This window comes from Drosophila montana, unplaced genomic scaffold, assembly GCF_035044405.1.
Source record: "Drosophila montana isolate Dmon_TW-CO22-7 unplaced genomic scaffold, ASM3504440v1 contig_2954_1, whole genome shotgun sequence".
In the NCBI taxonomy this organism is placed as follows: domain Eukaryota; kingdom Metazoa; phylum Arthropoda; class Insecta; order Diptera; family Drosophilidae; genus Drosophila; species Drosophila montana.
Genome location: NW_026997829.1, coordinates 253,399 through 269,619, shown reverse-complemented (window position 1 = coordinate 269,619; position 16,221 = coordinate 253,399). Strand labels below are relative to the sequence as shown.

Sequence of the window (16,221 nt, the reverse complement as noted above, 5' to 3'; positions counted from 1 at the left end):
GTGCAAACGTTTAATTTATTAGCATGAAAAGTGAAAAAAACTAGGAATCAGGTTAACAAATTCGCTTTAAATACGAATGCGAATATTATCTATTCATATTCAATCTATTCATGCAACTATTCACTTCCTGTTTGAATAATTTTGCTGCAAATAAACTTAATGTTATGCATAATTTAGCTTAAAGGAAATCTGTTTGCCATGAACTTGAACTTTTGCCACAGACAGACAGAACATGAGATAGTGTGTGAGAGTTAGAGAGTGCGAGAGAGAGCGAGAGAGAGAGCGAGAGGGAGAGAGAGACTGACTTTGAGGCAACCTACTTATGCGGCAAAGTAAAAGTTTTTCAATGCCAGCGCAACTTTCAGTTGCAGCTTGTTGCTCTCGTGATTTTGATAAAGTTGATGCGAGATGCTGCAAGGCTGATTAAAATATGTGGCGGGACGAGGAAGAAGCAGAGCAACTAAAGTTAAAGGCGACGATGACGTCACGCGGCACAAAAGTTGGCAAAAATTAAACTTTTCACTCCATGTTGTACGCGTGTGTGTGTGTGTGTGAGCTCATAATTCAACAGTTGACATTGTCGCTGTGACTTCCCGGCGTCATAATTAAGCATGCCACATGTTGCACCAACAACAGCAGCAACAACAATGCTGCAAAACTTTTCATGCATGTGCTCTTTGTGTGTGTGTGTGTGTGTGTGTGTGTGTCTGACTGCACTTGTATTGCAGGGCACTTGAAGCAGCCGCAGACATTTGCCAGACTTTTGAGACAGCGACAGACAACAACAACAACAACAACAACAACAACAACAACTGACTTTGGCATTGGCAAAGCTTTTGTTGTTGTTGTTGTTCTACAACAAAATTTGCGCTAGGTAATTAAAATAGTGAAAGTTTTACGTCAAATTGTTGGCTGCAGTTTTTGCCGCCACCCACTCAGACCCGCCCAACGCCCACACTTTCCCGTCGCCCGTCGCCCGCCCATTTCTCTCTGCTTGCCATAGCCTACATTTGAGCTTTGTTGTTGTTGTTGTCGTTGTTGTTCTTTCTTTGTGCACTATTCAAAACTTTGCTTTTGTTTTCTTAAAGTTCTTGACTGTTAACTGTGAACTGAGCTTTTCAACAAAGTGTGACCAGATTTTGAAAGCCAAGTTGGCATTGCGAACAATAATGTTTATTTTAGTAGTTAGTTAGTCAGAGTCTAATTAAAATGATAATTATAAATATATGAGTTGTAGCGAATATTTAGAAATAGTTGAGACATTAGATAAAATATTATTTGTACTCTACTTACATACATACTATATAAGCAAGATCTTTCTAACTAACTTTCCCATTTTGTTTTCTATCATCTCCTTGCAGCATATTCTTCAAAATTCTAAATTTCAACGAAGAAGAAAGCGTGTAAAACTTAAAGAAAATCAACTACGAAATCTCGGCGAATCGATAAGCAACTTAGCAAAAAGTCTATCGACAACACCAACAACAACAAGAATCACACGCTACAACTCTGGCAGCGCTCTCCGGCTATTGAAAACAAAACATTCTCTCTCTCGCACACACACACACACACACACACACACTCACGGGCACTCTCTCTCAAAAGCAAACTTGACGAAATATTTGCAACCAACTGGACCAATTACATTTTTATCGATAACACATTAAGATAAACGATATAAAAGCAAACAAGAAGAAGCAGCATAAAAAATGATCACAATTTGAACAATTTCTTTGGGCAACAATTCTTTCGAGCTCGAAACAAAAGAACAAAACACAAAAGTCACAAAAAAACAATAACCAAAAACCAAAAGCAAGAAAACATTAAAAAACGGTTATTTTTCGGACAGCAGTGTTGTACAACGTGCTACGCAACAGTTTTCGGAGTGCAAAAAGTGAAAAAAAAAAAGAAATTCAAATAAAATCAAGCAAAATAAGGCGAATCAAGCATCAAATAAAAACAAATTCAAACCAAAAGCGACATAATTAACCACAAGAACAACAACAACAACAACAACGTCAACAGCAAACGCAACAACAACAACAACAACCAACGACGACGGCCCAAAAACAACAACAAAAAAACAAATCAATTGAAAATTGAAACTTATGGATTGCTGGACGGGTAACGCCCGACTGGCGAGTGTTTTAGTTTAAGGTAAGTCCACAATTAAACTCATTTTGTAACTAATAAAATGCTATATATATATATAAACTAATTAAATATGTTATTAATACGTTTATGGCCCGATAAACCATATTTTTTAATTGAATATATTTAAATGTCCAACTAGCTGCCATTTTATGCTCTCATATGTATTTAATGTGTTTACTCAGCATTTCGAAATTCGAATCGAACTTCTGTGTCAAATTTGACAAGCGATTTTGACAAGTAGTTTAATCTGAATGCCAAATACAAATAAGAATTTCAAAGCTTGGCAAATTTTAAAAATGATTTTCATATTTAAATGCTCGTCAAAAAAAGTAGAAGCTGAATGATAATTTTATATTCAAATGTATGAGGTAAAAAGTTATAAGATTTTAGACGGCTTTTTGACTAATAAACAGAAACCATAAAAGGGTCGCAGTCTGAATTATGAATGCAACTTTTCTCGGTGCTTTTTAAATAGTTGAGTTATCAATAATAATATTATTAATAATAATAATTATAGTAATAATGATAAACTTGGGAACGTTCTAGCTTCTCTGATGACGATTGTCGCTAATTGAAAATGAGTCAACAAATATTAACAATAATATAATTTATTATTAGAATATTTATACAACCTATTACAGCGCTTGCCTAAAATATGATGCTCATTGAATAACAAATAAATAATAATTAATTATGGCAAATAATTTGCAGTTGCGCAGTCTGCAAATTTGTTGAGGCCCGCTTAAAGCAATAAAATTGTGGGCTATATGAAATAGTACAGTACGAAGGCTGGAGAGGCTGGTGCTAGGCGCGTCGCGGGGGCAGATGTTTGGCAAGGGGGCGTGGCAGCTGTCAATCAAAAAGCGCTTCAGCAGCCATGACGGCTGACAGCTTGTGTGTGTGTGTGTGTGTGTGTGTGTGTGTGTGTGTGTGTGTGTGTGTGTGTCAGTGTTGGCTAATTTTTTGGCTGCTGCAATTAACGCAGCAACACACAAACACACACACACACACACACACACACACATACATACATTTTGGCTAATTAAAGCAATTTTTGCAATTGCGCAAAATGAGAAATAAAAAAAAAAGACAATTAAAATTGAAACCTTCCCAGCAGCCAGGCAATTGTTGTCCACACACACACACACACACACACACACATTTGCCTGCTGTTGGCGGTGATCTTTGCATTCACTTCCCATTGTCAAAAGCAAAGCGCAGACGTCGCTCACTTCCGCTCAACAACAACAACAACAACAACAACAATTGCTGTTGCCGCCGCCCCTCGTCGCGCTCTGCCACGCCCAGCTGCTCAGGCAACGCTCGCTCTAAGCCAATCCGTTCCATTACCAAACGTTTCAGGCGGCCGACCTTGGCCTTGGGCACACTTTTTTTTTAGTTTTTTTTATTTCAGATTTGCAAAGACATTTGCCAAAGTTTATTTATTTGATTGAATTTGATGGCATTTGATTGCCACACATTTTGTGGCAGTTGCAGCTGGCTGCAGCTCTGGCTGGTTCCCAGGCCCCAAATGCGTTGGCTCATTAATAAAACGTTAGCACCGTTAAATTGCAGGCAGGCAAAAATTAACGCCTAATTGATGAAATGGCAAAAGCCAAATGAAAGCTTAGGAAATGCCAAAGAGAAGCCAAGCAAACTGCTGGAAAAAGCAAAAAAAAAAAACAAAAGGGAAAAAAAGGTTGTTTCTATTGATTGAAAAGCATGGCAAAGTGACTGCAATGACTGCAGCTTCCAGCACAAATAACAGCAGCAACAACAACAACAACAACAACAACAGCAACAACAACAACAGCAGCAGCAGCAGCAACAGTTGCTCATGTGCAATTTATGCGCAGCGTGACAAATCAATTTTGTTTTAGTCACTTTAGAGAGTTTTGCCAGCGTTCGCTGCGTTTGTTTCTTTGTTGACAGCGAATTGTTGCATGCAACGTTCAAAGGGGGGCGGCACGGGGCAGCGGGCAGCGAGCAGCGGGCAGCGCTTGGCTGTTTCGCACGCTCGCAACGGCAAACAGCGCCGTTATCATCAGCATAAATATGTGACATTTACGAGTAATGGCAAATGACGACAACGAACAACAACAACCTCAGCGCAAACAGTTTTTTCATATTACAGTTGCAGTTGAAAGGTTGCAAATTTGTTGTTATGCAATAGGCCTCAAAAGCGCTAGAACTGCTTCAGCGATCTTTTGAACTGAACAACGAAACAAATGCGAAATAAGTCCCGGCAAAGTCTATGCTGCCTCTGCCCCTTTTTCCCATACAAGTTCGGTGCATATGGTCCGATCTTTATGCAATTTTCGGTGCTTCCACAGGGCATACAAAAGTGTGTGTGCATACCAAAGCTCAGGACTGTAGCTACATATTTAATAAGTCTTTTACAATTTTGTTTGGCAAGGGGGAGAGGTGTATTTAATCTGTAAAAATTATGCGAAAGCCTACATACCAAGCTTGGTGTGTTAAGCTCGTATTATATCCGAGTTATGCTTAAAAAATCATGGGCAAGATATCGAAAGAAAATCGATATACTCGTTTTTCGATTAATTTTTCGAAGTTCAAGTCTCTAGCATATCATTTTCAAGTAATGCCTAAATCGATATTTATCGATATTATAAAATTGAGATACATCGAGAAAAATATAATATACTTGTTTTGCTTTTGGCATAGTTGGAAATAGTTTTCGAAGTTCAAGTCTCTAGCTTATAATTTTCGAGTTTTGCTTAAAGAATCAAAATCGATATTTATCGATACTATGAAAAGGGGCGATATATCGAGCCGAAGATGATAAAGTCGCTTTACGTTTAACATAGCTGCATATAATATTCGAATAAGTCTCTAGTAGTTTTCGAGCTCGACGCGTTCATAAAGATGGACAGGCAAGGTTGTGTCGACCCAATTGTGTTGATCAAGACTATTTTGTTTTATACGGTCTGAGATGCTTTCAGCTGCCTGTTACATTTGCACAGAAACATCATTTATGATATGATATATATAATATTGAGCTTGTGTGTACGCTTGTAGGGGGTCATGAAATAGAAGGAGACGTTGCCATTTACTATTTAAACAATGCTGCTTATATATGTATGTGCCAAGTCTTTTCAAGATCACATTACTCTATGATATAGCTTATGTATTGCAGAATATTCTTTTTACCAAGCTATTTTCATTATGCTCAGCAATTACGGGCTTCACTATTCTCAGATAAGCTCACTTGCTTGCTCTTCATGTACCTTTCCAAGTTTGGCTAACTAACTAACTTTAAGTTTGTTTACTTTTGCCTGGCTCTAAGGGTCTAGACAATCGACTAATGCGTGGGCGCCCGTTCCAATCGCATCCAAGTGTGCCCAATCACAGAGCACACACCAGGCACGTTTCCTGGTGAAAAAAAAGCTGCATTTCTTATATACATATACCTGCATATATGTACATATATATCTTTAATACGTATACGTAATTGGCGCTAATCATTTGGCGTGCGAGCTGCGTGCCGTTGCCGTTGTGAACGGTGGCGCCTCCCCGTACACGCAGCTGGGCACGATTTTTCGATTAAAAAACAACAACAACAACAACAAGAAAACCATAAATAAATAAATAAGCAACATTAAAAGCAATGCATAAAGTTAAAGTTAGTTAAGCGCGCTCGCGTTGCATAAAATGCCGATTGCCAACACTGGCAACAAGTGTGCGTAATTGTTGTTGTTGTTGCTGTTGTTGTGAATGCGGAAGCGCTGGCATGAATGAATCAGATGAACAACTCACATCAGCTGAATGAATGTCGATCAAAGCAAAAGCTGAATGATTAAATATGTTGATAAAGACAATGCGAGTGCAGAAAAATGTGATAAGTGCGGGGAAATTTGTAGATGAAATGTTGCCCATTCTCTCCGATTCTCTTTTGCTTCTTGTCCTTAAACGTTTTGCTCGAATAGCCTTTTGCGTATTTCACAATAAAACTCCGGGTTGGGTAGCTAAAAACAAACTGGCAATAATTTATGAGCACTGAATTGAAGCCTAAAATGTATATCGATTACATGTCAAATTACATATCGATAAATTTCATGAAATATGTTTAGTAAAAGATATAAAAGCGTTCACTTAAGTCAGTTTCATTTAGGCTTGTGCTTTAATCTTGCTTGGACGCGAAAATTTCTCGAAGTATTTATCGATAGTTATCGATATACATATATATAAGTCAAACTTAAACCATAATTCTTGGTGTTCGTCAGTTTATTAAGTTAGTTATCGTTTTACTATATCGAAAAGCACACATAATTCGAGCTTAAGCCCCAATTCACAGCAGACGACGATCGTTGATACTTAATCAAAGTTTAACGATAAATCTTTAAAATTACAATTAAATATCTGAAGTAATCGATAGAATAGCATTTACATCGATAATTAATCAACTATATATGCATCGATAAGTATCGATATACACTGAAGTATGCAGCAAGCATAAACCGCAAATATTAATATTTAAACAAGCCCCTAAACAAACAGCCTCAACCCCTAGGCGAAACTCAATTGCATAAGGCTCAAGGTTGTGTGTGTGTGTGTGTGTGTGTGTGTGTGTGTGTGTGTGTGTGTGTGTGTGTGTGTGTGTGTGTTCCTGTCTGTGTCGCCTGCTGACAAATGCACAAAATGCATGGCGTGGGCTGCTTTTGGTGCTTTAGATGGTTCATTAAGCTGTCGTAGGTGGATGAGGTGGCAGGGGGGGGGGGGGGGAGGGTTCGGAGGTGCACTAGTGGGGGGAAATGGGGGACTGACGCGAAGCGCGTGCAAAACGCAAGAAGGAAGTGATTAATAAGCAAGCGAAGGCAAACAAAGTGTGTGCATAAGCAACGGCAGAAAAGTTCGCCGGCTGCTTAAGAGACCGCAAAAAGAGACCTGCACTAAATCCAAATGCAGTGCCAGAGAGTGAATGAGCCAGAAGGTGGGGCTGGTGGGGGGAGAGTGAGCGAGAGAGAGAGCGAGAGAGGGGGAGGGAGAGAGTAGAGTGCAGCGCAGTGAGAGCGTGCGCATTTGTTGCATATGCAATATGCTAGCCCTAAAACGGCATTTCTGGCGCTCTGTGCGTGCGTGCATGTGTGTGTGTGTGTGTGTGTGTGTGTGTGTGTGTGTGTGTGTGTGCGTGTGTGTGTATGTGCGTGCATGTTATCGTTTGCATTGCAAAAAACTACAAACTATAACGCAATTACAAGCTAGCTAGCTAGCCCTCGCCCCTCGACACCTCCCCACCCAGCCCCCCCCCCCCCCCCTCTTGTTCTGCTAGCCAACCACTCACCTACGACTCATTACCCACACACACAAACACACACACACATGGCCTCTCGCTCTAGCGCATGCTCATGCGGCTCGCCTTCTCGCTTGCGCCTCAAATCGTAATTGCAATTTTTGCGTGCATCAATTATTGCGCATTTCTCAGTTGCGTTGTTTAAATGTTGTTGTTGTTGTTGTTGTTGTTGTCGAAGTTGTTGTTGCTTTTATCTGGCAGCCGCCTTCTAATTTACACAGCAACAACGACAAATATTGTACAATAATAATGCATAGCATTAGCTGAACACAACAAAAAATACATACACATATAAATATTTATATGTACACAAAACACAACATGCACACACGCACACACACACACACACGCACGCACACACTCACATATACATATGCCAGGCAATATTTGTTAACTGAAGCATTTCGGCAACTCAAAAATTTGGAAACTGAAACCAATCGCAAGCTGAAACAGTTGGCATATGAAACATTTTTGGCAATTGAATGCTCCGAGAATAACTTTACGGATTGTGCTCTTTGCGGATAAAGACATTTAGCTCCGATTCGAGCCACATTTCAGAAGAGTTTTTGAATGCAACTAGAAATCAGCCCAGATTAAAAAGCGTCCCATAGTCTTCTTATGCTCGCTTTGAATGCCACATTGAATCAATGCTGCATGAGTCCGAAATGGACAAGTACGAGTGCTCGACTCGGGGATACGCTGAACTTTCTTCTAATAACACCAAATACAGCTAGCGCTAGGGAGGAGGGGTGTTGGTAACTATTAAAAGTTCAATTCTCTAGCTGTTGTAGGAGATCCTTGCGTTCATACAGACAGACGTACGGACGGACAGACGGACCTGGCTAGATCAACTCAGCTATTGATGAGGATCTAGAATATACATATATATAGTTTATAAGGTCGGAGATGCTTCCCTCTGCATATTACATGCATTTGCACAAAACCCTTTTTAACCATTTAACATTAACTTGAACTAGCCATCAAACTGCAAACTGAATATCAAATCACATCTGAAATCAGTTTACAAAGGAAATGCAACATAATGAAATCATCTCTTTTTATTATTTGAGTACAATTTTCAAGCAATTAAAGTGCGCAAAGCGCAGAAATTGAAAAAGTACATTCATTTTGTGTGTGCGTGTGTGTGTGTGTGTGCGCGCACACGTTGCGTATGCGTGTTACGTCCGGGCCGTTGAGAAGCGCGGAGAGCGGCGCTTGTCGCTGCGTGACACATACTGTGGCTGACTTTTGAGCTAATAGCTAGCGAGCAGCAGCAATGCTGACATGCAAGCCGGGCCTGACCCATTGGCAATTAGCATTTGGATGGAGCTCTAGAGCTGCCGGCCAGGTGCCAATGGCAATTTATCTGATCGCTTCGGGTACAGTTGACGCCCCACAAAAAAGGTACACAAAAAATAAACACTGGACGCTTGCGTGCCATCGCTGCAAGTGTGTGTGTGTGTGTGTGTGTTGTGTGTGCAATTGTGGATTAATTATAACCAAGGACTCACAAGATACAAACAAAGATACAAATGTATCTGCGCTCATATCGCGCTGCGCCTCTATGTGTCTGTGTGTGTGTGTGTGTGTGTGTGTGTGTGTGTGTGTGCACTTTCCGTTGGGCCAGAACAAGGTTAATTCAGTTAGCCATTGTTGTTGTTGCTGTTGTCGCTGCAATTGTCGACGTTGTTGTTGTTGCTTTAATTACGCTTAGTTACATAATCATTTCAACTGATGACACGCACACACACACACACACACACAGAGAGACGCACACACACAAATACTTATATTAAAAGCTAATTTATTATTTCTTCTATTTAATTTGGCGCTATGGGAAAAACAGCTTTAACAGCACGTTGACAGCCGCTCCTAACAGCATATCTTTTATTTTATAGCTGAAAAATTTGCCATTAAATTGCGTTGCCTGTTTTATGGCATTTGGAGCCCTCGAAAATTTCGCATAAATCCGGTTCCAAAGCCAAGCGACTTTCTTGCTAGACAAGAAGCCAAAACTAAACCAAAAAAAAAAAAAAAAAAAAAACAAGTAAAATAAATACATCAAATATAAGGGGCTAACTAGTTAAGATACCTTATATACATAAGTCTCATATGCCTGTCTCATAGAGAGACACAGAGAGAGAGAGAGGGGGGGGGGGGGGGAGAGAGAAGAGGGCAACAAGAACTGCTGCGGCGGCAATTGGACATTTCAAAATTTCACCGGCCAGAAAGCTCGACTCATCCATAGCTCATTGCAAATTTCCCATGACCAGAACTTTCGAAAGTTTTGCCCCCTTTTATTTTATTTATTTCTTAACACAAAACTGCATAAATTTTGCATGGCTAATAAGGAAATTCCCTTAACGCATCTCCAGACCGTCTGACAAATGTTTATGCACAAAAGCTAAAGCATTAGAAAGGATGCAGAAGCTAATGCGAAAAGTCCATGATCGAACAATCTATATATATCTAAACAACTTCCTTAATTCAGCTACTAAGTCAACTATATTAACTAACTAATATTAATATGATAAATAATCGAAGCTAAAGATTTGCTCACAAAAACATTGGCAAATTAATAATTTATACGATTTTGTTATGATTTTAAATTATTTATACAAATGTATCTCACTTTTATTGATATAATAATAGGATGAAAATCCATTTAAATTTTAATAATTATAATAATATAATTATAATTTTAATGGACTTTCATCATATTTGTATATAAATTAATATAAGACATCATGAAATATCTGAAGAAAAATATAGAAATATATCAAGAAGAAGAAGAAAAATATCAATATATATATATAGAAATATGTGAAGAAAAGGAAAAATTTAGAAATATATCAAGAAATAGAAGAAAAAGGAGAAGAAGAAATATATCAAGAAATATATGAAGATATTTGATTAGTTAAAAAATAAGAATTGACATTTCTAAAAAAATAAGAATATTCAATTATTAAATTAATTACATTTTAAATATAATAAATTAACTAGTTTGTTCTTAAATTATTCAAATTATTCGCTTAATTAATTTGGCGATTCTTCAATTAAAGTCACTTTTGCCGCAAGCATTGCAATTTATGAGCTTTAAATAAATGTATAAATATTGCTAGCAAAATACATGAACAAATAATGCGTGAAAATGTTTAAATGATAGAAAATAACAACAAATATACAAAAAAAAAAACTACTAAGTAGCTAAAAGTAGCTAAATGTAGCTGTCAATTGGCTGATGAGTCACAAGACTTAAAAATAAAACCGATATTTATTTGCAATACATTTGTAACTGGCAATACGCAACACCACCCCCTCCCCCCCCCACCCCGCCCACACACACACACACACACACATACACACACGCCCTTCCAACAGCCGCAAGTAATATTAATTGTGATAATACAATGGTATTTATCGCCAATTTTTGTGGCCTGTGCTCTTATTTACTTATCGCAATCAACAACAACAACAACAACAACAAATAATAAAGAACAAAAGAACAGTAGAAGAAGCAGCACAACATGTTTGCCCTGGCTACTAAAACAACGCGGTAGGCCCAGCTACATACATACATATGTATCTAATACAGTATATATATATAAAAAAAAGCACAAAATTCGCGAGTCTATTGAACTTTGTGTAACAACGACAACATTGCCAAAAAATAGTTGTACGCAAAAGCAGAAACAACAACAACAACAACAACACAACAACAAGAGCGCGACGCATGTATAAACCAAACGCAAAAAAGTTCATTGAACTCGCGGCCCAATCTTTGTTGCGGCTGTTGTTGTTGCTAGTTTTACGCGAAAGATCAACGACACGCACAAAGCAGCAACAACAACAACAACAACAATCATAGTCATAGGCCCGGCATAGGCACGCACCCGAAGCCAATGAACTCTCGACGTCGCAGCCGAAAAATAACACACAAAAAAAAAGTGCGTGAGCAGCAGCAACAACGCACGCACAGAAAAAAAAAATTCGCAAGATCGCGCACGCACCGCAACAACAACAAAATGAGGCCGGGCCCCACAACAAAAAATGTTGCCAAAAATCTAGCAGCAGCTACGCTCACACGCACGCACAATTGGCAAACTTTTGCGCGCGCGCTCTCTCTCGCTCACACTCTCACACTCCCACTCTCGCAACATTTTTCAAAGTCAAGTTGAAGAGCAGCAAAGCTGACGGCCGTCGTTGTGCGCTCGTGTGCGTGCGTGTCTATGCATGTGTGTGTGGCCTGTGCTTTTGTTTCGTGATCATTTTTGCCCAATTTGCGAATTCTCTTTGCTAAATGTTGCGCTCTCTGCTGGCGGCGCCGTCAACGTCGCAGTCGCCGTCAGCGTCGCTGTTGTCGCCGCTTACGCAATTCGCATGTTTGGCAAACATATGGCAGCAGAAACAAATTATTAGCAACAAATACGAAAGCAAATGAAAAGAAAGAGAGAAAAAAACCGTTTCGCCTTGCTGCCGCCGCTCTTTGTTTATCAGTTAAGCAAGGGCAGCAATGAGTGCGAAAGAGAGAGGCTACGCACGCTGTGCGTTTGCCTGCACTTGACTGCTATTTGTTGCTTTTTCAAATTTTATATATACATACATATATATATGCATACATATATATATGCATTCTATATATGTGTGCATAGAATGTGTATTTTGTTTGTGTGTGTGGCTGGCGTTATCTCACTATACATATGCGCCACCTCCGCAGCCCCGCCCTCCCGCTTTGGCCCTTGCATCCGACTGAGCCAAAGGCACGTACGCAGCGCTCGCTGCATGACATTAGACAGAAATAATGCATATTAAGCAAAAAGAAAAAAGGAAACAAAAGTAAAAATTTTAAAAAATTTAAAATATTTAAGCTGCTGCAAAATACATATGCAAATTTATTACAAATGCAATTTGAATTCCAGTAGAACATTTTCTTTATTTTTCCTCACATACTGTACTGCATATTTTCCTAGAGTATTTTGGTTTTTAGATCTGGAAACAAAATTTCAGAGTTCCCATTTTGGTTAAACATTTATTAGAATCTCATTTCACGTGTGAAAAACTTATTATGTTGCGTGTTCAAGCATAATACAGGGGAATATTACATTTTTAAGATATATATGTATATAGAAATTTAGATTTAAAAAATAAAAACAGTTTTGATCCAATTACTTTAAAGAATATCATTTTTAATTATGTAGAAAAATATGAACTTAAAATACATATCCTGGTTTATTTTGAGGGAATATCAATTTAAATTACATAGAAAATTTTCAACTTAAAAAATACATTTTCTGCCTTACTTTAAATAATAACAACTATAACGATACCTAAATGTGGAAATAAAAGATAATCGTGTTGCTTAAATAAATCCTATATTTAGATGAAAATAGTTGAAATTTAGGCTTTAAGCAACATTAGCAGAAAAAATACCAGCAAAATACCAAGAAGGTATGCAAACTTCGGAAAGGTATAAAATGAAATATATAATGAAAATATAAAATGAAAATTGAATGCAAGTTTTGGCGACTTTATTTAGCTAATTAACGAAGATTTAATACCCTCCTCATAATGCTTTGCTGGTATCAAAAAAGATATCTAGAGAACAATAAGTTTTTTATACAACAACCTCATTGTTCCTATGGCTACATGATATAGTGGTCCGATCTTATAAGCTTATAAGCTTTTGATTAAACAAAAGTGTATATAAATATACAAAATAATAAAATCTTAAAATGTAACCACAAAGTTTGGGTTCACTCTAAAATATTTAAATATAGTCAACGTTTTATTAATAACTTGTTATTCGCGTTTGCCCAAAGAATCTTCGCGAATCAACAAATTCTTATAGATCTGAAATAGTGCATTATTATAATATTAAATATTATAATTATTTATAGTAATTATTATGCGAAATACACAAATAGTTAAAAATAGAAAAAAAAAACAAAATAGTTATTGCGAGTGCTTGATTTGATCTTTGGCTGTGATCTTTGGCCAACATTTGAGCCAACTATTTTTGATGGCCATTTTTCGCAGCTGTCCGAAATTTATTGGCATTTTTGGTTTTTTGTGTGTGTTTGGATGCACTCGTGCAATTTGTCTTATGTCGCACCTATTGAACCGGCGGCGCAGCGCCACAATTAATCAATGCCAATAATGCGGCAGATAGAGATGCCAAAGAACCAACCCCCCCCCCCCCCCCCCCTCCCTCTTGCTCCACCCACGACAAACACTTCCGCTTGAGGCTGAGCTAAGCAGCTGCTGCTGCTGCTGCTGCTGCTGCTGATATCGCGACTAGTTTTGCATTTGCGAATTTACTGTTGAAAACATATGTTGTTATCTGTATCTGTCAGATACGTAAGTGGGTCACACACACGCACACTCGCACGCACACACGCTAATGCGTACGCACTCACACGCAACGCGTAAATTGCGTATACGCAATGTGTGTCAAGGACAGATATGTGCGAATTTCGCTGTTGTTGTTCTCTTTATGATTTCCAATGTTTCACTTTGCCGGCTGACGGCGCAGTCCCGCTAACCTCCACTCTCCGCTCTCCGCTCTTCACTCTCCACTCTCCGCTCGCTGCTTGCTGCTAAATTTAAATGACGCCGCGCCAGCTGGCACACACACACACACACGGGCACGGGCACCTACTGAACCAATTTGCGCACATTGCGCGTGTGTGCGTGTGTGTGTGCGTAGATAGCATTGAATTTCAAGCGGCTAGCGACCCGCTAGAAACATTTTCGCAACTATTTTTTTTTGTGCTTCTTTTTTTTCCCCCTTACCTATATATACATATGTATATTTTTTATTTGCTGCGGTCTTTTATTTTCGCACAACTCACGCCCACGGTCAAGCCAAAGGTCAGACACACAAACAACTGCAAAATTTCTCTTTTCGGTTGGGCAACGTTTGACAGACCAAGCGGGGTGAAGAGCTCGCAAAAAACACAAAAAACTGAAGAAAAAATCAAGCAAAACGAACGAAGCTCAGATGCTCTATGCATAATGGAACAAGAAGGGGACTGCAGGAAATATAATTTCGAAAAAAAGCTGAAAAGTTCAAATCCAACGCATTGCATTGCTATATCTACATATATATATAACAGTCAGATCAAGTCAACATATAGAATTATACTAAAACACATATGTACATACATACATATAATGAAACTAACTTAATGAATATTTTATCAAGTTAAGATCATTTTCCACTACTTCATTCGTCTTTTCTGTAAATGTAGAAAACTTTTGTTGAACTTTAAACAAGTGTTCTTTTTTGGATATATTTATCTTCTTTTTTTAATATATCAAATTTATATGACTTAAATATTCTATAAACATTGTCTAAAAATCAGAGCATAACGTATTTAATACTGTTATTCAATTTTCAGTAAATTTTCAAATAATATTTTACATACATATATTTTATTTATTTATCAGTAATTTTTTTATTTTTGTCTAAAATGTAATATTTTTTATATATTTTTTCTACGCTGGACCTTTACTTTGAATTCAAAGAGTTTTATATTATTTTTAAATTTTTTTGTTCGCTTTGAACTTTATTAGAATTAATTTTTTTTTGTAGGCATTGAATTTTACTTTAAAATCGGAGAGTGGACATTTTAGGAGGAACTGTCTAGGTCATATTAATGTACATAGAAAAAAATAAATGCTATATACATTTTCATTTTTTATTTCTGATTTGATCTGATATTTTTCATAAAAGAAAAGCTTCAAAAATCCTCTTCCAAGTTTCTTATGTATTACTTAATATAGATACATACATATGTATTTATGCGATTATATACATATATTATAAAACTTGTAATTCATATGCCCTATTATTCTAATATACACAACTTACGTACATCTTAAGCTGCACTGTCGCGCTCTCGCTCTCTCCCTTTCGCACATTCTCTTTGTATGTCAAATTTCCAATTGGGTCGCACGCATCGCAACTTCTGCTATTTGCGAATTTTTTGTTTTTGGTTTTTGTTTTTGTTTTTGCAAGCGCGTCGATCGCGGAAACGAAACAAAATGCTGTTGTTGTTGCTGCTGCTGCTCTTAGCTGTGCCTGTGTATGCATGCGTGTGTGTGTGTGTGTGAAGCAACGAACGCATTGCGTAATCGTCGCTGCTCGTTGCTGCGCCTTTGCAGCTTGACAACACAAAGCAGCGCTGTCAGCAGAGGGCGCTAGTTAAGTTTAGTTGGTCGCCTAGTTAGCGCCTACGTGTATGTGTGTGTCTCCCTGCCTATGCATGTGTGTGTGTGTGTGTGTGCCTTTGCTGCCTGTTTATAAAAGCAGTTAGAAGTCAAATGGCGCTGTCGAAATGACGACGCTGCGTCGCTGCGCGCAGCAGCAAAGCCACAGCAGGCAGATTTCATGTGTGTGCGCGCAACTGTGCTAGTGTGTGTGCGTGAGCTTTTGTCAGCTGCTTTTTGGCGTCATGCGTAAGCGGCTATAAATTTAGCAAGCACCCAAGAAGCAGCCGCAGCCGCAGCAGCAGCAGCAAAAGCAGAAGAACAAGAAGAGCCAAAGCGTTGTCGTGGGCTGCGCAGGCGTCGGCGTTCGCGTCGCCGTCAGCGTCGACAGTGACTTTTCGCTTCTTTTTTTTTTCGTCTCTGTGTACAGTTGTTCATTTCATGCCTGCTTTTTCGGCCGAACGCGGAATAGAATTGTTTTTTTCTTTTCGTTTCTTCTTTATTTTATTTTTGCGAAATTAGCAGCCGCAACAACAAAAATCTAA

General features: G+C 38.4%; 1 protein-coding gene across 3 annotated transcripts in view; it reads left to right on the top strand.

The window, feature by feature from the left end:
- The window catches only part of mamo (maternal gene required for meiosis), a 172,928-nt gene that overhangs the window by 22,501 nt on the left and 134,206 nt on the right, over positions 1-16,221 (top strand). For all 3 annotated transcript variants that reach the window (XM_064684699.1, XM_064684704.1, XM_064684703.1), the window contains exon 2: positions 1,362-2,157. The gene's annotated coding sequence lies outside the window, so the exon portion shown is untranslated. The remainder of the gene's footprint in view (positions 1-1,361; positions 2,158-16,221) is intronic.